Source organism: Strigops habroptila, chromosome 1 (genome assembly GCF_004027225.2).
Source record: "Strigops habroptila isolate Jane chromosome 1, bStrHab1.2.pri, whole genome shotgun sequence".
Classification (NCBI taxonomy): domain Eukaryota; kingdom Metazoa; phylum Chordata; class Aves; order Psittaciformes; family Psittacidae; genus Strigops; species Strigops habroptila.
In genome coordinates this window covers 116308069-116335224 of record NC_044277.2, presented here as the reverse complement: position 1 = coordinate 116335224, position 27156 = coordinate 116308069, and the positions used below count along the sequence as shown (strand labels likewise).

General features: G+C 42.6%; 1 non-coding gene across 1 annotated transcript; it reads right to left on the bottom strand.

Annotated features, from left to right (window-relative positions):
- Window positions 1–5304: 5304 nt before the first annotated feature.
- TRNAN-GUU lies at window positions 5305–5378 on the bottom strand. Its single transcript has one exon. It is a non-coding gene; the product is annotated as a tRNA-Asn (tRNA).
- Between the last annotated feature and the right edge of the window lie 21778 nt (window positions 5379–27156).

The window sequence follows — 27156 nt, the reverse complement described above, 5'->3', positions numbered from 1 at the left end:
GCCCCCAAATTCCCAGTATTATTCAATCTAGCTGAAATCTTCCTGTTTCTTAGATAACACTAACAATTTGAGCCAAGTGTTGCTTTCATTTTCAGAATAAGTCCTGCCTGTTACAAAGCCAGTGCCTGCTTTTCCAGGTTGTTTCTAGTCTATGCATTGCTTTTTTTCCTCACAAATACAAGTTTGTGATTTTAGCCTTTGATGGAGCTTGTCATTTGCATTTCAGTGATTCTGCTCACTCTGCTTTTCATTCTCACTATTCTTTTGAGATTCCTATGTGCTCAAATTGTAAAAAATTACTAGGATGCTGCTTGACTTCATAGTGCCTTTTGGTCCACATAGTCTCAAGAAATGCTGTACAAACATCAGGATGCCTATAAAACAGATGTTAAATATATTTTAATGTGTTAGTCCATGGGGGAAAGTATGGCACTGTGAAAATAATGCAAAAGTGTTCAGATACTGAAAGTAAAGCTGTAGCAAGGTACTGAAATAATCAGGAACTGCATATGCAGTGTCTCAACATTTCCTTGAAAAAATTAGCATCTTTAATAAGAACAATGCAGTTCTTAATAGGAACCTTGCCCTTAGCAATTAGGATTAGAAATGCTGCCCAAATTGTCATTAAAGAAATCAGTAAGTGAATAAAATCAAGCAGTTCTGCCTTGCAATCCTATTCTTTCATCTTCAGGCAATCCTCTCCAGCCATTGCTGCATTATTTTTATTAGCTGTGTTTGGCTTTTTTAGAGTGCGTTGTTTCTGCTGCAGCTTATCTGCTAAGGAGTTGGTCCAAAGTAAGCAAACAGCAACGGGGAAACAAACAAATAAATAAATAATCCCAGAGAAGGCGCCTTTCCGAGCCTGTGTAGCTGAGCCACTGACTTATTGTCTCTGATCTCACCATACCACCACCCCCACCTTCAGTCGGTTTTTCCTTTTTATTTTTTTTTAAAGATATTTTATTTTTAAAATTTGGGAAGGCCTAACCAGCATTAATAGCCTTCCAAGTCTTAGTAAAAAAAATGGGAAAGCTATTTTACAGTTATAGGAAAACAAAAAGCTTCAGAAATCAGCACGTTGTATTTGTGTTCACCATTAATTTGGGGAGGGGGGGGGAGGGACGGAAAGAAAAAATAAAGACAGCTGTTAATCCATTTTAGTAAAAGTGGAAAAAATCCTGGGGACTTTCTAAGCCTAATTTCAGCCTAGAGTGATTTTTATGGGTAAACAATGAATCCTTAAAATAATTGGTTCATATCATGAATACACAACAAACTCAGAACCCAGGGGCCTGGTCCCATTTCCAGAGTAAGCGGTAGGAATATCTCCTTTGGCTTTGGTGATGGTAACAACGTGCAGTATCATTAAAAATAAAAAATCCTTACACGTGTGTTCTGGGTGAACACACAGCAATTGTTTATGTTGTATGAGCATTAAAAGTGTGTGTGGGGGGGTGGTTTGCAGCATTACTTGTGACTGATATCGATGGAAACAGATCAATATAAATCGTGGGTAAAAAAAAAAAGCACCATCGCTTAGAGAGGTACTAAATTTCCAGACCACAGTATTCAGATGATGATTATTTATTGCCATTGTACGTAGAGGAAAGGCTGTGGCGTTCCTTCCAGTTTCATTGCTTCGTGCCAGCTGAATTCTGCGAGAGGGATAGTGTTAGAAATGGAAGGCTACAGTAATGTTAACTATGCTGTTTCCCTCCAACATCCATTTTGTTCCAAAGAAACACTTGCCAGAGATTAAAATATTCAAGATGGCTGTTTTCTGCACCCTTTCTGCGAGCTCTACAGTTTTCCACGTTTCAAATACTCCGAATCCCCGACTTTCCTAGGGCTGTGAATATTTTATCCCTCATCTATCGGCCTCCCAAGTCATTAAATATTGGACAAACTTCAAAGGGGGCTGACCAACGGCCGCCCCGTTTCCAGCCCGGACACCGGCGCAGCCCTCCGGACGCCGGTTCGGCCGGATGCCTCCCCCGTACCGACACTCGCAGCCGGGCGAGGATGCTCCGCAGGCGGCGGCGGAGCGCGGCCCCCGCGGCGGGACACCCCCGGCAGAGCCCGGCCCGGGGGCAGCGCCCGGAGCGCGGCGGCTCCGCGGGGGCCCGCGCCCCGCACCTGGATTCCGCGCGGGGCCCCGGCGAACCCTCCCGGGCGGCCGCCGAGCAGCTGCGGGGCGGGGCGGACAACGGCAGCGCCGCGGGGACCGGGGGGGGGGGCGGCGGCGGCGGCAGCGGGGGGGGTCCCGGCTTCATTGCCGCCCCGCCCGCTGGCGGGAGGCAGCGGGAAGCCCCGGGTAGGGGAGGGGGCAGTGCGGATCCCCGCGGTCCCGCGCGCAGCCGGGCACTACCCCGGCGTTCCCGTGGCGGGGGCAGCGATCTTTTGTCCCACTGTGTGCGTGTGTGTCCCGGAGCTAAGGCGGAGGCCGGCGCGGGCCGGGCGGGCAGCAGTGCGGGCAGCCGCGCCCTCCCCTCCCCCATCGCCGCGCTGGACGCGGCGGGCGGGGGGGGCCCGCACCAGGGGCAGCGCCAGGGTCCCCCCGGCCTCCATCCGCCGGGCAGCGACGGGCGGGCGGCCGCGGCGGTGGGGCTCCTACCCCTACCCCCCGCCGAGGCGCGGAGCCCCCGGGCGCTGCCCGCGGGGGAAAACGCGGCAGGGCTGCACCCCCGTCCCCGCTGCCCTGGCCCCCCGTCCCGGCGGACAAAGAGACGCGGCGGGTTGCGGGCGGTTCGCTTCACCGAGGCGAACGGGCAGTGCCAGGGTGTCTTCTGCGGTTCGAGGCTCCTTCGGATATGTCGACGGCCACTCTTCCCCAACCCCGCTAGAAACTGGCTGGGATATTGGTTCGAAATATTAAGGCTGGGATTTAACTCGGTATTTGTTAAGAGGTCACTCTGAATATGTCAAGTCTTTTCCGAAAAGTATCAGGTGATGGAGTCCCTCGTTGCACTTAGAAGAGCGTTTATCCTAAACCGCGTATAGACAAATGGATTAAGCTAAGAATCGGAGCGTTTCTCTGGCTACATTGCACAGCTGTGAGCTTTTTTTTTCATGGCTGAGAACTGAGCGCTTCACTGACCTCTAAAAAGATATTACTTCATACAAAGAAAGCATTGAGTCCCTATCCCCCCCCCCAAAAAAAAAAAAAAGGACTAGGTGTCTCGTTTTCCACAACCTTAATTGTAATTACTTGGTGAGCAGAGGTGATGAGGCACTTTCCACTTGCACAAAATGAGTTTCTCAAGCACCGCCCCAACGCTGCTGTGTGTTACCGAGCCCACGACGCGCGTTTGAAGAGCCTCCTCCTGCACCCGCATCTCGGGAGCGCGTTGCGAGTGCTCACATCCCGCGTCTGTTTTAAGCGGTTTCATGGGGCGCATATGCACACCACGTACAACACCTGGAAGGAGCGTTAAGCGACCTCCTGGTCAGCAAGAATCATCTCTGTAAAACCCATCTATTAGCAGCTAGCGAAAGCAGGACTTGCTGCCTAGGAGCAGAACCTTCTTCCTGAAGTATCACTTCGGTGAAATTTAGCTCCTAAATTGTTACCTCCTTTCCAGCCACTGCTGCTTTACACTGCCGTGATCACTTCGCTGTTGTGATTCCTGACAGCTCTCAGCGCCTGCTCGGTGCGATGCAACCCCAGCGCAGACAAACGCAGGTTTAAAAACCCCTGTCCCCCGCGAGGCTTCGCTGGCTCCCGAGCTGGATCCATCCTTCCGCTGCCAACACCGCGGAGATATCGAGAAGGGGGTTTATCTGAATGACTCGAGTTAAAATAAAATTGTACCGGTCAGTGGGGAACATTTCTGGGTGAGGCGTTGCTGAGGTCAGTAGGTGGGTCCCGCAGCGAGCTGCACCTAGTCGGTGCTGAGCACACGGCTGACAGGTTTTCCAGTGTTTAACAGAAATGAAAAAGATGCGGGTGATGAGGAAAAAAGAGAAACAACTATGCCAGCCAACAACTGCAGATCCAGCACACCGACCATTTAGGGTTTATTACTTCCGAAAAATTCAACAGATTCCTCTGTGTGTCTAAATCCATGTCTTTTCTCCAGTATTTTAGCTAGCGAGGGCCATATCTTGTCATCAGTGGTAAACCAGTGGCACAGCCTGACCTTTAAGAGGGCTCTTCCTTTATTCAAAACATACGAGTTGAAAAGAAAGATCAGTGAAATACAACTTCATCGGGGAAGGGGGCATTTTTAATACGAATCCTGTTCTCTATAAACTGTAAACAGACCCTCGCAGAGCTGGCGGGAGCTGGTCTGGAAGGCAACCGGATCTCACACGGCCGGAACGCTCGTTGTAATCAGTTCACGGGCTCGGATACGGCGAAGGTGCCAACTTCTAATTGATACGTTTAGGCGAAGCTCCCAACGTAATTGCTTTTAACATTCATTTATGCAAAGCGGCTCCGTGCGGACAGGGCGGGCCGGAGAGGCAGCGCTGCTGCCAGCAGGAAACGGGCCTGGAACCACCGGCGGAGGCTCCGAAGGGAGCATTGCTGCCCGCCGGGCCCCATGGTCGGCTTTGCTTCCCGCCGGGACGGAGGCTGGAGCCGCGCCGTTGCCGCCGTCCATCGGGGAGAGACGAAGTGTTGCGTGTGACGACCAGGGACGGCAGCGGCGACAGCCCCACACAACAGTGCCTGTAACAATAATCCTTCTCGCTAACGGCATTTCCCCCCGAGCCGAGCCTCCAGCCCACGTTATCCGATGGCGGTAGCTCGGGTGGTGGAGTGCCGCAAAAGCACTGCCTCCTGGAGCAAACCCTGCTATCGCTCGGCGCCGTCATTAACGATTATTATGCAGCTCAAATACGGTATTTTCCTTTGCACCTTCCACCGCGGGAGCACAGTGAAGAAATCCCCGGCGGCTCTCGTCCCTGCCCGCCCAGGCACCCGCAGCCCCTTCTCGCCCGCCTGACGCGGGGCTCCGGGGCGTTCAGGGAACCGGCACCGGCGGGGGACGGCGAGGACCCGGGCGGGGGGGGTTCTGCACCCCACTCGCAGGAAAGCAGAGACCACGACCCCACGCCATGCCGACCGGGACTCTCTCGACCCGCAGGCGCGAGTGGCCGCCGCAGCAAGACCGTTCACTGCCAGGACGCAGCGCGGCGGGACCAGTCTCCTCCGATGGCTCTGCTGCCGCCGCGCCTCGCTCCGCTCCCCTGCGGGGGCCCCCCTGCCAGAAACTCGCGGCGCCGGCACGGCCGCCAGCGTTAATCTCACATCCTTCCCGGCGCGCACGCATGGAACGACACCGAGCCAAAAGGAGAAGACGTCCCTGGGTGGGCTCGAACCACCAACCTTTCGGTTAACAGCCGAACGCGCTAACCGATTGCGCCACAGAGACTCCCACCAGGCACCGCTTCCGCCGCGCCAGTGGTGTGCTACCGCGTCCGCCTCGCTGCCTCTTCACCACGGAGACCTGCGAGCCACCCTGCACAACCCGGCTCCCGAATAACAAGCCTTGCGACGTGCCGAAAGAGAACTGGAGAAACAGTGAAACTCTTCTTCTTCTAGCCAACACGAAAGGCTAATTCCCAAAATAATTGTTCAGAGCAGTGTCCTTTTTCCGGGGAATAAACTCAGGAGTCAGAGGTGAAACTGCTGCTTCTCGGCTGCTGCTAATTCATCCATTACACGTGCAAGCCAAAATGCAGTTCCCAAATATCATTGCAAAATTGCCCTATTAATATATCTAAAAGGTAATTTCAGTGACTGCAGGGAGCAGTTAGACTCCTGCCTGTTTAAAGCAGGCAGCATCCTTCTGCATGTAAGTAGGCAAATTATATCTACCTTTCTAGTGACTGAAAACAGCAGTGAAGAAAAGCTATCATTCTTGTTATCATTGTATCAAAATCTGCTTCCCACACGACCCTACAGTAAATCATCTATAGCTATGGCTCCACCAAGTACAGTTTTCACATCCAAACCTGAGCAAGTGTTTTCCCCTTTTCTTTCATTGACTGATACTGTTAGAATCTCTTTTAAGTCTTATGATATCAGTCAGTTCATGTTGTCCCTGTGGCTCCCTGAAGCTCTGCCTGATGGCTTTTCTGACCACTGAATGCCACTGAGCAGAGCTGGCATGTGACACCCAAGGCACAAGGATGATGGGTGCTGGCTCTCCTTCCCAAGAAAATGCTGGTTATCTCCCAGCCACTGCCTACCCCAGACATAGAAGTCCCTGCTCACTTTTGAAACCAGAGTGTCTTCAGCAGCAGGAGTAAGAGCAAGAGAGTGTTACTCCAGATGTCATATTTTGTACAATACCTTGCTCTTCAACCTTGCTGTAAGACTTCGTTCCTCAGCCCAGTGAGTAACTTAAGCTGATCATTCACTGTCCACAGCTCAGCCTCTCCAGTTTTCCCAATTCTTTGAAAAGAGCTATGTAAATGACAGTGTTATCACAGTACTGCTCAATTTCTTTTCACTGCATATTGTTGATACCTTACTGACCAACATCTTTTAAAATAAGGAGGAGAAAGACAAGATATGCAAGCCCTCAGAAGTAATTAAAATAGTTATTTTAAAGATTGCTTTTTAGGGCATCATGCGCACTGTGGCATGTTTTCCTCAGCAGACCTCTGCTATTCTCGGATTCAGAAGAACCAGTTCAGAGGCTGGACCGCTTCTATTTTCTCTGTGTAGGAGGACAAGCAAACAGTCCTGTGACTTTATGCACAAGCAAATGGGTATTTAGTGGAAATAGAAAGATTTAAGTCTTAGAAAAGGCCTAGCCCATAGACCAACAGAGGGACATCTGGGCATGGATTTTGGGCCCTGAAACATTTTACGCATTAATATTCCCGTTAATTTTAATGAGTGCAAACTTGACTATTTTCAAAATCTGTGTCTAGCAGCCAGATCTCAAAGGGGACTTTGCTATGCTGATACTGAGTGCAAGCTCTAACTTTGAGGTGTCTGATTGGAGCACGTGACCTGGCACTGGACATCCAGGGCTGTCTATGCCGTGTGTCGGGACAGCGAGAGTGCTGCAGGTGAAGTTACAGAGTCACTTGGCACCTTTCTTCTTGGCATTCTTCCTCACTTTCATTTCATTTCTTCAATTCAAAGTCTTATAATGTAAAAAAAATAAAAAGAACATGCACGACAGCAAATGCTACCCCTTCGCCTGGAAATCCACAGATCAGCAAAAGATCTGATCATGGATGAGTTTTGCTGACTGTTGAAGCAGTAGCCAGTGAGCCATCATACTAGAGAGCAACATTATCTATCACTACCCTGTAAGTGGAAAAGATTAGCTATCTACCCTTAGGAGAAGGTTTCTGACTGTATCTTCAGTAGAAAGGAAAAGAGGCCAAGTGCTGTTTAAGGCATTCAGGAGCCAGAAAGGGCTGCTGCTTCAGATTAATCGTCCTCTCTATCGGTGCTTTGTTCTTTATAACTGCACAGCTCTCTTCCTTGATACACTGTTTCTTGTGGATTGTATCTGGGGCTGCTTAATTTTTTCCAATATCTAGTGTACATATTTTAAATACCATTATTGGATTCACTAATTATGGATTATATTTCTGCTTATATTTTTATAAAAACATACATATAAGCAAATGTTTTCCATATGAATACATGCAAATGTTATACTATGTACTGTGAAACTATTTTTATATTTTATAATGTTTAAATCTTGTATAACATTGTTTTATTGTTATTTTGAGGTCCGTGAACTTGCATGTTCATCGTTATGATATCTGTGACCTTCTTCAGATATAGGTTTTAGTTCCGGAGTGTCAGAGAAAGGACACTCTGCAACAGAACAGAGGGTGAAACAGGGTATTGTTTCTGAGTTGTATAAGCATACCATATATTCTTCTTCTGTTCAGAAAAAATAAGTCTTATTATTCACTCAGAACTGTTCCTAAGATCAATTCTGTAGGATATAACAGAAACAAAATAATTTTCCCACTTACACTACAGAATTACTCATTAACTGCTCTATTTCTACAATTTCTCACAGGAAAGAACCATTTACCCCCCAACAAGCACATGTGCCTATATTACTAATTATTCTATGTGTCATTTTTGGTGAACTATTGGTCAGCTCTTGAGTTACAACTCACCCCAAAGTACAAAAATTCACAAAACAGTACCAAAAAAAATCAGAACATCTACTCAGTTTCTGCCTTAATATGTTTCTGATTGCTTGCTTTGTAACAGAGACCCCTAAGTGCACAGCTTACTAGCCAAAGAATTCTTGTGTTTTCCTCTGAAACACATGATTCTAGTCCTTACCAGAACCAGAACACCAAAATAAATGGACAACTAATATAATTCAACAATGCCATTAAAATTACTAAAAGTAGAGATAAAGATTTCTGTGACACAAGTTCTTTCTTTATGGAGCTGCAAGCATCAAACCATGGAAAGCATTATTCCTGAAGAAGGATTCAAAAGGCAAACACAGACAGGTTTTTTTGATCAGTTGCAAGACTTCTGTTCTTCTCGTCCTTCAAATAAAATGCGCTTATAGTTGTTTGGGATTTTTTATTCAGTTGTTTGCATACTGAATCACTGTTTTTCGGATACAAAAGTGTCCTACCATATTTTTTCTAAGACTTTATTAACTAAACACTTCTATTCTTGGGTCTGTAGGTAAAGTCAGAAAAGCATTGGATGTCCCTGCATATGGGATCAGCTTACCTTAAAAGCAAAGAACAAGACTGAACAATAGCATTTTAGTGACCTCTCCAGTTACTTAGCTCTGGCTTCTCTTGTAATGCAAGTCACACAAAAGGCGGCTGGATGAGAAAACCCAGAAATCTTGGGGTGCTGCTAATCGCAAACTGTTGGGTAACCTAAAAGTCAACCATTCTCCCGACCTCCAAACCACATTTACCAAAAGGAAATGGCATAGGCTGCGTGGTTCTGATCACGAAACGCATAGTTGCGCTTGCGTTATGTTCAGGAGAGACAAAATATTGTTTCAGTGTGACAAAAATTGTAGGACAGCCGTTGCTATTATCAGTAGTTTGGAATATGCAGCTAGGGGCGGGGGGGAAACAAACCAAACACCACAAAACCAAACCAAATACAGAGGGCTCAGAAGTGATCTTCAGATCTCTCCTGACATGGTATAAAGGGGAATTTTGCATTGCAGTTCCCTGCAATCTATCTGTTTTGAGCGACTGCTGAAAACAGGGTAATCATCATGCAGTCGGTTTAATAGTTTACACACACACAAAAAAACCCAACCAAAGCCCACCACAACAAAAAATTCTTAAGATACTGCTTCAAAAAAGTGAGAAGAAGGAAATTTTACTGGCCCAAGAAGTAAGCATAACGCCAAGGAGAGTAATAATGACGCTCCTCACATAGCACTTATTTCTCTCAAGTACTTCCTATTATCATGGTAAGAAAGAGAGAAATTTCCTGTCCTTGCAGGTTTTTTGAACTGCACCTACCTAAGAATGCTTAAGAGTTCTTAAAAAATAGTGAATATCATGAAAATAAGAATGAGTCTTATGCAACTGAACTCTAATGTTGTCTCTCCAGATCACACAGGAAAGCGAAGGAATTGCCAGCCTGTGTTTTCAGGAGCAGCAACCCATTTTAGCATTTTCTGAAGACCAGGATTCAGATGTAAGTTCTAAACATAGGCCTCAGCTCAGGAAGTCTATTCAGAGCAATATGAAAGCATGTGTTAACTTCAAGTACAATCAAGTTATTAGCATGCTATAAAACTATTTTCTTAAATAGGCTAAATTTAAGAACAAAAGCGAAGGGCAGATTTTAGAGCAGACGTAAAACTACTGTTTGTTTAAAAATGACAAGAACACTAATTTTGTATCCTTGCAATGCTTAGGAAGACACATCTCCCTGAAATATTCTCACCAGAAAACATGTGCCTCTGTTTTAAAAGTTACTTCGCAGGTGATCACGGTAGCCAGCTTTACATCTGTCCAAGTGCTATAGTTCAGCCGCAACACTAATGTTTGAAGGAAAGGCAGTGAGAAAGGAGAACACAGGTAAGCTTTGTGGATCCACTCCAGATATTTTCAAACAGGAATCTGACATGTTGTTCCAGGCAGCAATCTTAAGAAACCTGTGCTGACAGGTTGTGTGGGCAACACCACTTCCGAATGCCTTTTCTTAACCAGACTGTTTTGAAGAGATCAGGCATCACATTCAGGTATCAATGCTCTTTTCAGGATGCATTTACAGGCTAAAAATGTTCTTGCATTGCCTTCTAGAAGAGCTCTGTAGGAAAGATGACACAGAGGATCCAAAGAACCATAAAGAAGCTATTATATTTTAGTTCCTCCAGCTACATTTATTACTGGCTAACAAAAGATTAGCAGAGGTCTCTTAATCCTAGAACTCTATTGCCAAAATGGAGGGAGGTTATGACATCCCACCATGAAAACAAACTTGAATTCCTATGATTATGGTTAGCTCCAGCAAAATTCTAACTCTCTCAGTACCTCTGGTGCAAGGAAGCTTTTTCCATTGCTGTTCCCTGCTTGTCCCTTGCAGTGTGAGCAGCATCCTGCAGGACCTCAGGGTACCAAACACGTTGGTGGCCTGAACCTCCCATAAAAAACTCCTTCTTAGAGTTATAATAGGAATTATACACAAGAGATTCTTCTCGTTCCTTATAAGGATTATGTAAGAGAGATTCAGAATGTTCTTGGTAATACACAGCAGAGAGAAACTAAAGGATACATCTCTCCCTCCCTCTCTCTTGGTTATAACAAACCCCTTTTCTTCACATGGTCTCAAAAATAGACAGATGCTACAGTAATAGGGCCTAGATCAAAACCTAAAAGCAAAACTAAAATTAGATCTCACTCTCCTACAACTGAGAGAAAAATTGAGGTTTATAATTACCTTGGTTGAAATAAAGGACAATATATTTCCAGTGTTCTATGAAACTTTATGATTGCTTAACATAGACAGTAATTCATGTGGGTGCTGGAATATTTAAATAATAATAATAATAATAATAATAAAGCCTCCAAATTAAATATACCTATCTTGATGCCAAGTCTTGGAAAGTATAAGATAGAGGAAGATAAGAGCATGGAGAGCAAAGAGAGACAGATCAAGGAGAAAAAAAGAGAACAAAGAGGCGTGGGAGGGAAACAAAAGGATAAAAAAATCAGAAAAGTGAAAGGAAGTCTGAATTAGCTCATTTTTCAGACAGGCCATATCCCTGCTGCTTTCAGAGACTTTACAGTGGAAGGGGACCAACATATTTTTGCAGTTTCAACAGCTTGTGGTGAGACTGAAGGCAAAAGGAGAACGCAGAGGGAACTGACCTCTCTCCTGTTGCTCCTGTCCTAATGGATGGTATAATCTCCACTACAGCAAAGGAACAGAGAAGGCACTTAGTGAGTTACTCACAGCTCCCTGTCCCCTCCTCCTCCTCTTGGCCCTCAGCTTCTCAGATCTTTCTATTAAACTTTTAATAGTGGGGACCCCCTCACTCAGGGCAGCACTGCAGTCATTCATTAGTGTCCACCTAGGGAACAAATAACTCTTTAGCTGCACTGTAGGTGTCCAGCTTGCTTTGTGCCTGGAGGGGGATTTGTAATCGAAACAGGGAAGTGCAGGAGCAAAGAGAAAAAATGGGCAATAATAACCCGTGAACTCGCCTTTCATTCAGGTAACACACAAGACACATGTTAATGATTTCAGCTTAAGTGCCAGCCAGAGAACTAACTGTACACTAACCAGGCAGAAACCACCTGCATGTGCCAGGGACTTCTTGGAGAAGGGACAGCAAGAAGCAACTTGCTGAATTAGCAGGGAATTGTTTTGTTGTGTGCTTTACTCTTCTTCATTTGCAAAGTCCATTTATAGACTTCACCGGAATGGATCAACAAGCTAAGATTTTTCTCAGGTCTTGTATTTTAGCCTGTCTGCACAGAGTGTGCCTGTAACTGGATTAGGAGAACCCATGAATATCAAGACAGAATGTGCTGCAATTTCAGCAGCTAGGTTTCTAATGAGACTAGAATATCAGCCAGTAATGTGCTATTTTAGGCAGGACTGTTTCAGACTTCATGGCCTAGATTGCCTGGATCATTAAGATAATTTTAAAACACAAATTAATTAAAACATAGACAAATAGGAAATGGGGTTTGCTTCCTATAGTTTCTGGCAAAATGCGTGTGTGTGTAAAACCAAACAAGCAATCTTTATCTAAGCACTCTCCTTCATTTGCCTCTTTCAGGTTTTTGGTGACTACCAGCCCCAGCAGGGTGAGGCAGCCATTTGCCCATCTTGCTGATAGGCCCAGATGAACACATCAGCCTGCAGCATATAATAGGTAGAAGATAGCCAGATAAATACAAGAGAAGATCTCTTTAACAAAAATGAGGACTGCAAATACTTTCAAGGACAATGTTTCCTTTTTCATCCCTAAATATTTGCAATCAATACAGCTTCAGTATTTTGCAAGCTAATCAATAATGCAGTGACAGTGAAAGAGATGTGAGGGTCTTTTTCACGGCTACAAACTGGCAATGATGCTTTGATGGCTCCTACCGAGGATTTATCATTTCTTGGATAATCTCCTGCAGAACACTGTGGGGCATGAGAGTTTAATATACAATATGGCTATAGGATGGAAACTGGACAGATGACTGCACTGTATCTTAATTCCCTATAGCATCATGTGCCAAGGAAATCAAAGGTGAAACAAAAGCATGATGCATGTCTGAAAGTGAATACAGTGTACGAAGAGTGCTGTTTGGACATTTAATACAGCTAAGCTGGGCCATAAAATGTAAGAGAGAGTAAGGGTGTTATAAGGAGCCACAATCCTGTTTCGTCATTTACCTTCAGAGGGACTTTATTATTAACTATTATTATTAGACTATATTATAAGTTATTACAAAGAAATACAGAAGCTAAATCTCTCTCCCTTTCCACATGCATACAGTTCACTAACTGTGAACAAAATAAGAGCAACTTGCCCCCAAATAAAGAATCACATGCCATGCGTAATAAATAGGAACAGAAGATGTCACGTCTCCAAAGTTTAATACATTTTGGTCAAAATGCCCCTGGCTCAAGTGACCAGAACATTTACTGAGGTGAGCTACCCCTGGGGGAAGGGATCTTCCATTCAGACATCTCTGCTGCTACGCAGAATGCTGCCACTCACACACAGCATAATCCTCCCAGGAAAAGGAAATACAGGCTGTGCACAGCAGCATATTCTGACAATACCAAAGTCCTCCTCCTGCTCCTTGAGGCTGTGAAGCAGGGCCCTAATAATAAGACCAAGAGCAGTCAGACAACGTGTAAAATCTCATCATTTCACCTGCCCAGGAACCCTCTAGGCCTGAAAGGACTAAAATTATTCCTTTTCTCTTCTCCTTTCTCGCTTTTCTTTCATTACATAAAAGCCTTTTTAGATTTCCTCAAGTTCATGTTGCAATTATTTACTACCTCTGAATAATTATTATACATATATAAAATTCTGCTCTAAAAAAATATGGTATATTAATAAATACGCACTGCAACATGTCCCAGTTGCTGCTGAAGAGACCCACAATCATGCTGCATTATGACATGTTACAACTATGTATTTTTCAATAGAACACAATCCAGTATTTTCAGGTTTTCATACAGCAAGCAGTAATTGTGGTATCATTAGCTTTTTTATTGTTTTTCACACTATATGTTAATACACTGTACATCTGCTCAGTTTCCACAAATAACTACCTAAGTGTAAATACTAAATATGAAAACCATATTTAGTATTTACACTTAGGTGTAAATACTAAATACTGTCTTAGATTGTGTACAGCATATTTTTAAGCATATTTTTAAGTCTTATAGCCCTTTCTAGTCTTGTTATTATATTAACTAGCTTTAACAAATTCTGCTAACACTCTGAGCCATTTAACAATTGCTTTCCTTATGTACCCATGAAACTGGTATTTCAAGATTCTCAGATTTTTCTTTTTTGTGGTTTATTAAAACAAGCAAACAAACAAACCGCCCAAAATCCCCCAAAACAGGTGTGCATAAGTCTGTCAATGCACCTGGAAATTTTCAATCTTTTTTTAAAAAGATAATCAACACAATTGAACTATTAAAATCAGTGAATTCCCAATTTAATTGTCAAGCAACCTTAAAATAGCTCGTTTTCTGAAATTATTTTATTTGGTCTTAACTTAGGATTTTTTAAAGCCTCTGAAAATATTATGCCCAAAACCATCAGGCTAAAACATGTCGAAATGAATTATGGTATTAACAACAAAAAATTATGTTTATAGGCCTTTACAAAACATAATATCCAGTTCAATGACGCATAAGCAGATTCATAATAAAACTAGTCTCACAAGACTACAGAACCCTTTAAAAACAGCATTTCTGCCATCTTCCACAGGCTTTTGCAGCTTGAAAGGTACAGATAATGTGTATTTCATACAGCCAATGATCATTAAAGACCCCCCATATTTCTCTTAAATTGCATAAATTGGAAAATTGTTCATTTCCTCTTCCTCCAGCTCTGTTTTCATGTATGATGAATTTAGGGATGTTTTGCTGAAAATGGGCAAGAGATTATGCTACATACAGATATGCCTGCTGAAAACAATTCAATGAATTAAAAATAACCATGGCCTGCGGCTGACCTTTCATATAAACCATATATCTCTATATTTTTTACATGCCTTAATGATTATTAGAGTCTGGCTCAATGAAAATTACTGAAGAGTACAATATTTAGCATTTGTTTTATACTATTTACAATTTCAGTGTTGTATTTACAGAGGTTTATAACCCCTTCCTGGAAATCTTACTCAGATGAATAATGCAATCTTGTGTCAATATTCTGAATGAGAGTTTCAGGACTACTCTTTTATTCTGGTATAAAACCAAGATAAACGGGTAGACAAACTATATAGATCAAATTGGTAGTGGATGCCTCCTTACTGGAGACAATATGTCTGCTATCTGTACAGATATCTGTTTATAGGCAGATGAACACAGCAATGCTGAATCCAAAGTCCTGTCAAGGTCCAAGAGCTCTGCAGTACTTCTGATGAAAACGTATTACTATCAGCTCTACACTGCATGTACCTGCTCTCCTCTCAAGACAAAAAGTTCATGATCTCCAGCACCACTGTGTACATAAACACCTTTTTCAATATTATGTTAATTGTAGGCAATACAAAGATCACAGCCTAGGATGTATTAAATGTAGATTTACCTCTATGAGGAAAAGGAATAGACATATATAACATAATTTCCATCCTAAATCCAGTTTTTAACTTAAATTACCATGGAAATGTGTGTTTTGTTCGCTTCGATATTAAATAAATGGAGAATCACAATTGCGAAAAATACTTCTGTGGCTAGTGACTTGTTTAGTTTTGAAAATGAAAATACATATCAACATATTCATAAGGATTTCAAATAAAAAATAAGACATATAAAAATTGTTAGACATTATACATCTTTTTAGCTGAGAGCAGATGCAACTATTGCCAACATCTTCCTCACTGGTACCGTTTCTTTTCAGTTCAAAGGTTTGCATACAAGGTTTCTGTGCACGGACTTTTTGACATTTTCTGGATCTAGCCTTACAAACACTCAAATAACTTTCTCCAACTCTGCTTCAAAAGCTTCTTATCTTCGTCAAGCTGCTCACACGTTTGCAGAATGAAGCCCTCGGTATAGATGCAACTACACGTGGCTAAATGAGATTTGGCGACCTATTTCACAATGTGGTATTCTGTATCAGACAAAGCAACAAGGAAAGGTGACGTTCTCCTATGTGAGCTGTAAATACCAACCATCACACCACTTAATAGGTTTATTTTATTTATAGCATATATTTAAACTCTTCAATGCAAGTTTCTTTTGAATGATGAAAGGCTGGTAAATTCTTAAAATATAATAATTAGCAGTGCAGCAGTTCTTTGATGGTCTGTAATTACCAAACTGTCCACTATTTGAGCGACAGCAGCAAACTACCACTCACCATTAGTTTATTTTTATTTACAACTTATACTTTAGGTAGGAATCCATTAATTACAAGCAAAACAAATCGCTTACTCGAAACACTTCCCACAGAGGCTTGTTTTTTTACGTGCATTAATCTAGCTGGGATATACATGACATTTTAAATGGAGGTTAAACTGATGTAAATAAATGCAATTATTTGAAAGCAAACAGGATTCAGTCACATTTATTTCTGCATGGGATTACCATATGTTTTCCCCTGACATGTATTGTGAACAAACACTGAACCACAGGAATTCCAGAAGGCTGCAGATTTTAAAACTTCCTACCTACGTGAAATTTGATGATACGGCACTGTACTCTTAATTTTATATGATTTGCCTAAGGTAACATCTTGTGTAATTGTTTTTAAAATAATTACCCATAACACTGCTTAAGCTGCAGGGATGGCAAAAGGTTTGAATTTCACAGTTTTTTGCTTTGCTAATAAAAAGGTACATTTGAACCCCCCACACCTGAGCCCTGCACACGGGAGAACTGCTGATCCTGACATGGCAGCAGGGCCACAACATCCCCGCCTGGGAGCATACCCTGATGGCCACCACCACGGGCCTCCCCTGAGGGAAACCGCACCCCGGGCAGCCTGCAGCGCCCACCAGCACCCACCCCACCAGACCCCGACCCCTTTCCAGGAACCCTGCCTTCAGCCAGCCCCACGAGCACACCATGGCCCCCAACCACCTCAATGGCTGCCATAGCAGCAGTGCTCCTTCCCACTCTTCTCCACAGGCACTATGTAGCGTCATGCATCCCACCACTGCCCTGTCCTGCCTTGCACCCACCTCCTGCCTCCGGGCCAGCTGCTCTCCAGCTCCGCTGGCTGTTTTCTTACACTTCTTTCCTCAAAGTACCGCCTCCACCTGAGAACCACCGCGGCCTCCGCTCCTCACAGCCACCATGTGGCAGTGGCTTCTCCACCTCGAGATCCTCTGAGAGGAAGCGGCGGTGGACAGCCCCATCCTCACCCACCTCTTCTTCACCAGCCCCTCACGCTGAGCAGCAGCCTCTCACAGCAGCCCCCTCCTGCCATCACAGTCCCCAGTGCACAGGCAGGTGTCGGGCTGCCATGGTGGGGAAGTGGCAGCGGCTGCCTGCAGACTCCAAGAGGCACATTGAGTGCTGCTGCTGCAGCCCAAAACCACCAGCTTGTGACATGAAAGTACATATTCCGTGCACATATATGTTCATGTGTACACACTACATCTGTGCAATACCATTTCTTTGTATCTTTGTTACAAAAATTTATCAATTTATGCGTAAGCGAAACCTGGCCGTCGCCAGGTAACGCAAAATGAAGTTACCCTGACCTAAGGCCAGAGCCACTTCAAAGGCAATTATCAAACAAAAAGACATGCCAAAATTAATAGCTGTAATCTCACAACCTTGTAAAAAGGATTTAATTTTCAAAAGTGAATTTGTAAAGTTTTTGTTTGCTTTTCTCATACTCTGTGCTCCTTTAGTTTTGCTGCTGTGGAGCAGCCCTCAATGCAGCTCTTTGAAACAAAGAAGAGTGAAAAATCACCGTACACCCGGGGCGACGCTGAGGAGCCGCCAAATTTTCATGCTGCAGGCACTGGGCAGCCCAATCCTGCTTCTGCTGCAGAGAAAAAGGAAAGGGGGGTGCCACCCGTGCCACTGGCAGCAAGATCAAGCTGCCTGCGGCAGCAAGGTTTCGCAAACCAGTTAGGTGGTATGATAAAGACTGTGGGACACAGTGATCTTATTGTACTCAGCAAGGACAAAAAAACCCACTCATTTAATGCACCAAACCGATTCAGCCACTATTTCTGCCTTTGCACAGGTCTTCTGGAGACTGTTTAAAATAATATATTTTCCTACTTTTGTATCAGCACAGAGGCATAAGCCCAACCCTGTCTTATTCTTGCTCTATTGCAGTGGGTAGGGGTGCTGGGCTCCCAGAGCAGTTTCCTATGAGGCCAGATCTCACATGTATTTGCAGCAGCATTAATGTGTAAGGGCTAGCCACAGACACAGTCTGGCCCATATAATCCGTTAACCCAACCAGAGATCAATTCCTGGGAGAAGTCTATCCCATTTTTTAAGAATGACTTTGTCGCCAGCATTGTAAATCTAGCAATAAACTGTTGCGAAACTCTATCCTCCCTCACATTTAAAAGACCTTAGCAGAAAATGGAACTTGGGGGATAGAGAGACACAGGGACATCTGTCTCCAGATGTTGTAAAGAGAAGCTTTTCTATCTGGGACTGAGAACACGTGTTTGTATTTTTTAGTATTTATGTAAGTGGTATGTTTTTAGAATATTATTTTTACCATTATTTGGATAAACCATGGCTTTGTATGGTGACTTCCAAAAATATAGGCAGGAGTATCTTTGTCATAGTTACATATTATCACCAGACATACGTATTTATAACTCTCCATTTCCTTGTATGCTTCACATAAATAAACGCTCAGTGCTTGTCACGTTACATGTCTTGCAGATAGCAAGAACAAAAGAAAAACAACAAAGAAACAATACAAAAAATAATTTTAAAAAATCTAAGCTGAAAACATAAAATACAAATTAATCTTCAGGCATTCACTGGTAACAACCACAAAGTTGAAGGCAGTGAGACTAAGCTATGTCTTGCTTTCCTCATGCTTATGAACACAGTATGATAGGTGCCATGTGGATGGGGGAAAATGATTTAAATTGAATATTATTCTTTGTGTGAGTGTATTTTGCATTGATAGACTAATTAAAAAAACAGTCAGTTTTACCTTTATAATGAAATCCTAGTGTGCAGAAGCTCTAGTGAGAGGCTAACCTCCATTTCTCCGCTCCAGTCACATGAACCCGGTCAGGGTCACAAGCAGTTATATATGCCTTGTCATATGGCACAAGGGTCAGTATCTACTAATTCCAGTGGCTACTGTTACAATATTCAACCACCAAAAGTTTCGGATCAGTAGTTGAAAGTTTGAGACATTTATGAGTGAGAACAGAGGCTCCTAATTTAAAACGTGTGTGACCTTAATATAGCATTTGGGGGTTCAGAATGTTCTCATGTATTTTGCCTAATACCACAGTTTTACAATGCTCCCTCACTTCCAGTCGTAAAACTATGGATTGATTTACCTTATCTGTAAATTATGAAGAATAGATCTCTGATAAAAGCAAATTTCCTTGACTATTTCAACCAGTAACAGGCCAAATAGTTTTCCTTAATGCAAAAGCAGAGTAAAAAGAACCTGTGTCTACCCCTTAATTCCAGCCATAAGTTAGCTTTTTTCACAGATGTGTATATTTCTCACAAAGTACTATAAATCAGAATGATTCTGTACTTGCCAGTGATAGCTCTCTTTATGTAAAATAATCTTAGGACAACAGAATAATCTATCTTAATCAAAGACAGATTTACATCCATACAGTCCAGTTATTCACAGACTGTAACAAAACATATAAAAATGTAGATCTGACACCACTGTAAGTCTTGCATACGCAATTGCCTTCTTCATGTGTGATATAAGAATGAAAAACTACCACTTACTCGTACTCCCAGTGAAATCAGGGACACATTCCTATTTACATCACTCACAGTTGGATGAGAGATCAAAACTTGGTGTCCAGCTTTGAAAAACTACTTAAAAACAGGTATCTTATGTATTTGGCTAATTCTGATTGTTCCACAACTTACTGGAAATATCACTTTCTTCATAATTAGCCCAAAGAATTAAAAAAAACTCAGAAAAGTACGGACATGCACAATCTTTTCCATAATTTCCATAATTCCATCCATAAGTTTTTCCATAATTACAGCTCAGAGTACAAGAATCCAACTCAGAAACCTGGCACATCTAAGAATTTTCATTAGGAAATTACTTTCTAAATGGCAGTATGACATAGAAATGGAAGACCTGCACCCTGTGATACATCTCTGGTGGGAAATAGTATGTTACCAATGAAAGCAATATTTGGAGCAAAATCTTTATTTAATCATGTGTACCCTTTCTGAAGCCAAAACTCAGTGCACCTACAGTAATATAACTACAAAACTTGTGATCAAATATAACGAAAACTTCAGCCCTTATACAGCCAAAATATCCATATTTACGTTATGATTTTTCCTAAGGTTCTCACTCATACTGTTTCAGCAATATTAATAAACGAACTGACAATGAAATCATTAAAGAAACAAAGTAACATATTTTTAATAGCATGCAAACGTTCAATGGGGATAACTTACTTACCTACTCATGGTTTTGTATCAATGCCAGTGAAATTTTAGAATAGTAAGGTAAATTCAAGAGCAACTTGAATTCTTTATACAGATTCTGCTTCAGATAAAAACAGTTACATTTTATTCGAAGTATAAAAACAACAATAAACTTCTAGTGAGACAGAACAGTGCAATAACTCAAGAAAATTAATGCCATGAGCAGTTTTTCCTCTCTTTTTGACTGCAGTGGTCAACAAAATAAATTAAGAACAACGAAAGAGAATCAATGCAAAGGCCTAGAGAGTAACTCCAATTTTTTAAACTATTAATTTTGGGCTTGGTGTCAAAGGCAATGACAGTAAGCACTGAATAAATACAAAACTTCTTTGGGATTGCTGGTTTGGTTTTTTTTTTTCCAAGATGAAAAATGCACTGGCCTGGAATGTTTATTTGAACCAGCTGTATGGTATTTCTATAGAGAGTCAGGAAGTTAATATATTCTTTGGAAGTCCAGTATCATAACAAGTTATTCTAGCAGGCACAGTGAATGAACAGAGGATGTACAATGTGATTTGGCAGCCCAAGCACAGACTCCGCATACACTCCCAAATTCAAGCTACACAGCAGCTGGAGTTTACCAGCACTGGGTCTTGCCCATAATTTGAAGACTGACTGGTAGAAAGAGGGCAGAACCAGAATTAATATCAACATTTCCTACCGCACGTGATGGGACTGATCCTCCCTGAAATTAACAGAATGAAATCTTCTGACTGAGATCTATCACACAGCAGCACCAGAGTCATCATGTATCACACCTCTTTTTATTCATTATAGTATTTTATTCTGGGCATTTGTCTCCTATGATTTATGCAACCATGTCCTCACTGCTATAGTGTTGATGATACAGCAACATGTTGTGATATGAAGCACTGGAAAATCAAAGGAATCTCTATTTTGACAGAAATTTCCATGGCAAGCTGATGTGCCTGGGTTGTAGGGAAGGAAGGGTATATATTCAGATATTCCGGTTAAGAACAGCCATGAAATCTGTTTATGTTCTGAATCTCTTTCATAGAAATATTAATGGTGAAATCTTTCATACCACTACAATCAATCTCTCTGTAACTATTTAATAGCTATGCTGAGGCAAATCAAATTATTCTCATAATCAGGGATAAAATACAACACATTTTGCAATCTATCAAGTAGAAGATCACTTACTTGTACTATTAGTGTCTAAGGATTGTGGAGGTTGACCCTGGCTGGATGCCAGGTGCCCACCAAAGCTGCTCTATCACTGCCGCTCCTCAAATGGACAGGGGAGAGAAAATATAACTGAAAGCTCATGTGTTGAGGTAAGGACAGGGAGAGATCACTCGGCAATTACCATCATGGGCAAAACAGACCTGTGGTAAAAATAGAATTTAATTTATTACCGATCACATCAGAGTAGGGTAATGAGAAATAAACCTAAATCTTAAAAACACCTTCCCCCCACCCCTCCCTTCTTCCCGGGCTCAACTTTACTCACAAATTCTCTACCTCCTCCCTCACAGAGACGCAGGGGATGGGGAATGGGGGTGCGGTCAGTGCCTCACACGTTGTGTCTGCCTCCCGCATGGGTCCTTTCCACAGGTGCAGTCCCTCAGCAACAGGCTGCGCCAGCATGGGTCCTCTGTGAGGTCACAAGTCCTGCAGCAAACCTGCTCCAGCACAGGCTTCTCATGGGGTCAGAGCCTCCTTTGGCACTCACCTGCTCCGGTGCGGGGTCCTCCCCGGGCTGCAGGTGGAGATCTGCTCCACCATGGATCTCCATGGGCTGCAGGACAGCCTGCCTCAACACAGTCTTTACCACAGGCTGCAGGGGAATCTCTGCTCCGGTGCCTGGAGCACCTCCTCCCCTCCTTCTGCACTGACCTGGGTGTCTGCAGAGCTGTTCCTCTCACATGTTCTCACTCCTCTCTCCGGCTGCAGTTGTGCAGTTTTATTTTTCCCATCTTAACTATGTTATCCCAGAGGCACTACCACTATCGCTGATGGGCTTGGCCTTGGCCAGCAGCAGGTGCATCTTGGAGCCGGCTGGTGTTGGCTCCATCAGACATAACGAAAGTTTCTGGCAGCTTCTCGCAGAAGCCACCCCTGTAGCCCCGCTGCTACCAAAACCTTGCCATGCAAACCCAATACAAGGATGAAGTGCTACGCCTCATTAATATTAATTTTATGATATGAAGTTTAAAGCAAATTAATTTAAAGTTAGTGCTGAGTTTCAAGGCTAGATGTATATTTTTATGGCAAGACAATGCAGGAATGTAAGTTATGACACTGCAGCATCTAGGAATAGTAGGGTAAGTTAAAGTTACCATAACAGATGTTTTGATTTTAAGTCTGCATTCCCTTACTCTGGCTAATGTTGTCACAATCTTCTGGTTGCCTAAATATGGATTATTGTTATCAGCCATATCCCATCATCCTTAGGCAACTTTCCTAAAAAGGGAAAGGGGAATTTTCTTTGAGTGACAGATGCAGAATAGTGACAGATGCAGAATTCACCGGGTTTTATCCTCTGTCTGCCATGTAAAATACAATGTGGAACAGTTCTGAAACACCTCTTCTCTGTAGACAAGGACAAAAGCCTCTTCCACAAAATACCACTTTTTTGCCTTTGTAGAGCAATATATATGTTAAAAATTAAGTGAAATCTTAGAATGTGTAAAGAATCTGAATTCATTTATGCTTAAAAATGGTTTATGCTTTCGGCTACTATATCTTCACTTTCTTTAAGTTACATAAACAATTTCTTTTCCAAAATACGAACAGAGACACGTCATAGTTTAGTTAATTTGTCTATCCATTAAGTATTAAAAAAAACAAAACAAAACTGTTATTCACTGCTGTAATTGGCACAGCTATGTAGATCCCAACAGGGCTTTACCTGTTTGGGTAAAGCCCCAAAAAGGGCTTTACCTTTACCAAAGTATCTCCCAGCTTGTGCTAGGAGATACTTTGGCCCATAATATTAGTATAATACGTTGTCCTGTAAATGATGTATTAAGTGAACAAGTACTGTGGTATGTGCTTACATTTTAAAATACATATTATCTACCTGATAAAACGACTCTTCTTAAGTTAATCAGGTATTTTACTATACTCACAGACTGTTTAAAAACTGGACTAGATAACACCCTTTTGGGTCGAGAATGGGATATTCTAAATTCTGCCCTTTTTTTTCCCCCAGAGAATTGTAATGTAACGCTACTATATCAATGTAAATAATTAGATTACTGCCATAAAATGCATGCTTGACTTCATTTCTATATGCAAAATCCTTTTGTCATTTTTCCAGTAGAATGCGGCATGGTGATCCTAGGGGTGTGGGTGGATGGTGGGAAGCACAAAGCAGGACTCTACCTTCAAGCCTGAGAGGCATGACTTGCCCAGCCTCATCAGCTCCATAACTTCCATGATGTGAACAGTTTTCAGCATTGGGAAGTTCCAACACTAGCAAAACTAATCCCAGCATTCTTCCTTTCTCCTCTGACTCCTATTCTTCATAGCCACAGTCAAGAAATCTTGGACTTTCTACCAAATTATGGTCTCCAGATTTACTCTTCCCCAAGAGATGCAGGGGAAATCAATCTTAATATTAACTGGGTGGTGGGGTTTGCGCTTAAGAGTCCAGCCACTGGCTGGGAAATGAAGGTCGCAGTGAAACAGGGCAGAGGGAAAAAGTTTCTGACACTTTCCCTAACGCTGGGAGAACTCCACAGATGAATGTGCTCTTTTCAGTCTCATACAGCATGTGAGAGAAAATCCTACCATAGAACCTCCCAGGGTTTCCAGCCTCTCAGATGGGCTTTGCCTGAGAGAGGATGCCTTGACAGGAACAGATGTGATAACAAATGACCTTTAGAATTGCACCCTGAGAGCTGTTGACCGTTTCCTGAAAGCTGTTCGTCCTCCCGAGCTCCTGGCTTTGGAAATCTTGAGATCCTGGCACCCTACTAAAAAGGGTCAACAACAGGAAAAAGAAAAATAGAGCATGAGACTTAGAACCAAAAGAAAGCAAGAGCAAAAGCAGAGTACATATGTATTTTAAGAATCTTCGTTTGCTTAAAAGATGAAAATCATAAATCTAAATGCAATACCGAAACTCAGTATTATCATCATCCCCAAATCAAGGAAAAAAATCTGAGACAAACAAAAGCCTATCAAATGATAATACAATAAAAATTGTGTTCAAAGCTATTTATTTTTCATTCCAATCCAAATTACACCAAATGGATAATATTACATAATGTAATATTTGTATATTCCTGTGAGTGTGCTCAGATTTGCTCTGCAACATACAAAACCACCTTTCCAACAACAGCTTACTGGGTAAGTGGTGCACACGGAGAGCAGCGCACCTGGGGAAGGACAGAGGAGGGAGAGGCTCTGGGTGCAGGCTGTGTCCACGAGTGTGAGAGAGGAAAACGGGAGGATGTTTATTTGTTCCTCTTGGACTTCACCAACTACAGTGAAAACTTTCTCAGCACTAAGTTCTTGTAAAGCTCCTTGAAATCAGGACTATGACCATATCCCATGACTAGCATGAGGCAAAAGTCACATTTCACCCATATGCTCACTTAGGTTTATGTTGATGGCTTCAGGCTGTCTCAACTAAGTCTTCTGGGGGGGGGGGGGGGGGGAAGGTTGAAAGAATAATAAGATACTCACTGGCATTCCATTTTTAAGGCAAGTTTGGGAAAAAAATGGCCCCGCTAATACAATGATATGCTACGTCTCATTCATTGCCTGTGAGAGGCAGAGAAGAGAAAAAGGGGAGGGGGAAGCAGGAGACAGAATGAGACAGAGAGCAGAAGCAGAAACAAAGATGCAGTATGTGGAGACAAAACGAAAGGAGGGATGACATCGGGGAATGTGCAAAAGATGCCTCTTCCTACAGTTGTTGAAACACGCACACGAGCTGTAAAGCTGAAATGAAAAGCACAGGCAGGCTTACTCAGTTTATCCTTTCAAGCAGTGAAATAATTTTCTCTCTGATTTTTTCCTTGTCAGTTCCTGCCCTGTCCTTGCAATGCCTTCTCCTTTCTCACTTGTCTTTTCTGCTTTTTCTTTTCAATGCCATCTAGCTTTGTTCCTTTTTCTTTGCTTCTGCCCGCTTCTTTCTTCCTCTTCCTTTCTTCTCTTGCTCTGCCTTGTCTTTTTTGTCTTGCTCTTGCTCTCCCATGTGTTCCCTGAGCACATGAAGAACATGAGCACAAATAGTGGAAAAGCATTTTTTTTCCCTGATGCTCCTTTTCTATCGCCATGTGGTTTTGACTGCTGTAGCTCTGTTAGGTTTTAAATACACATGGGGAAGCCACTTGTACTCCCATGTGTTTTAGAACTATCTACAGTAGCACACTGTAGGAAAAACATGTGGGAAGGGAATGTGTCAGAAAAGTTTCTTGTGCTCCCTCCAACACGTGGGCCACATTTAACAAGGTCAAGGGACAAGTGTGGCTCACAGGCATCAGTTTGACCGGTACTATAAAAAGGATCACGCATTCTTCTTTCTTTTACCTGCGCAGACTCTGCAGTTAATCACTCAGCCAAATACAGCTTACGGAGTTTCAACTCATCTACTTTTATTTTTAGGCTAAATGATCAGATGAATATATTTTAGGAACAGATTATCGTATGTTTTTTCCCTGATTTGACAATTTCAGGATAATGAAGAATATAAATGTAACAAAGGAACCTTTTTCTTTTTTCCCTTTGTCTTCCCTCCTGCATGAGAGCATCACGCATGCTGTGCCTGAGCAGACAAGGGTATGCCTGTTAAGCTGGCTGGCTGTTCCTAAGGCGGATACTTTCTGCCGAGGATTCCTTCTGAACTTTCCTGCCACAAGACCAAATTCACACAAAATGTCTGTGAACTGTTGGTTCATGTTATGCACATTTTGACACCTTTCAGCTGGCTTTCAGAGATTTTCAAAGCACCTGTTCCAATACAACCTGCCTTTTTGGCAGCAACCAGTACCAGTAAGCCCCTGATTTTCTTTCCTCCTTCACTCAACCATTTCTTACAATGTATGTGTCAAAAAATATAATTAAATGAGAGGAGGCAAATGCTGTCCAGCTCTCCTAGATATCGGACCACGCTTCCTGCAGGAAAAAAATTGTTTGCATTGTTACTCAGACTAACTAAACTGTTCCTGCCTGTCACTCATTTCTTAGGGTCCAGCTGACTTGCAAGTGGGCTGTTTGCCATGTGAACAGATGGGCATGGGGTTCGACAGCCAAGAAATGATGGATCAAATTTTGAAATTTGTTGCTCACTCTCCACTCTAGTAGTTCCTAATTGGCCTCAATGGAACTTTATCACTGTAAGAAATGGTATAATGGCAACAACATTTGACTGAACAAATACACATCCTGTGTAGGTGCTGCAAGCAGGCTTCCTGGCTGACAAAACTAGAATGATGCTGTCAGTGAATGCCTCTTACAGGCTGATGTAGCTCTGTGAGGTTATCATGTTCCTATGTGAGCATACAGTGGAGATGAAGTGGAACATCTAACGCTTATTTTGAATGGTGGTCTAACATAAATTCTTTTGTCTGAAATGATCCTTTTAATAAATATAACCATTTAAACAAAGAATGGGTGCATTTATGTTTTATAATAAGAAGGCGGCAAGAAGCAGTAAGAGTTCTTTTCAGTGATACACTGTTAATAATACATTGTCTAAAATTGTTATCACCTGTATATCAAATATTATTCAGGATTTAACATAGCAAATTGACCAAAATTAAATTATATTTGACTGCTACTAATAGATCAAGAAAATTCTTTTAGAAGAACATTGTTTCCCAGCTTTCTAAGCGCTGCTATGGCAGTATATATTCACCCCAAATTCCTGTGTACTTAGTGAAAATGTAGGAAGTGAAACCCATGTA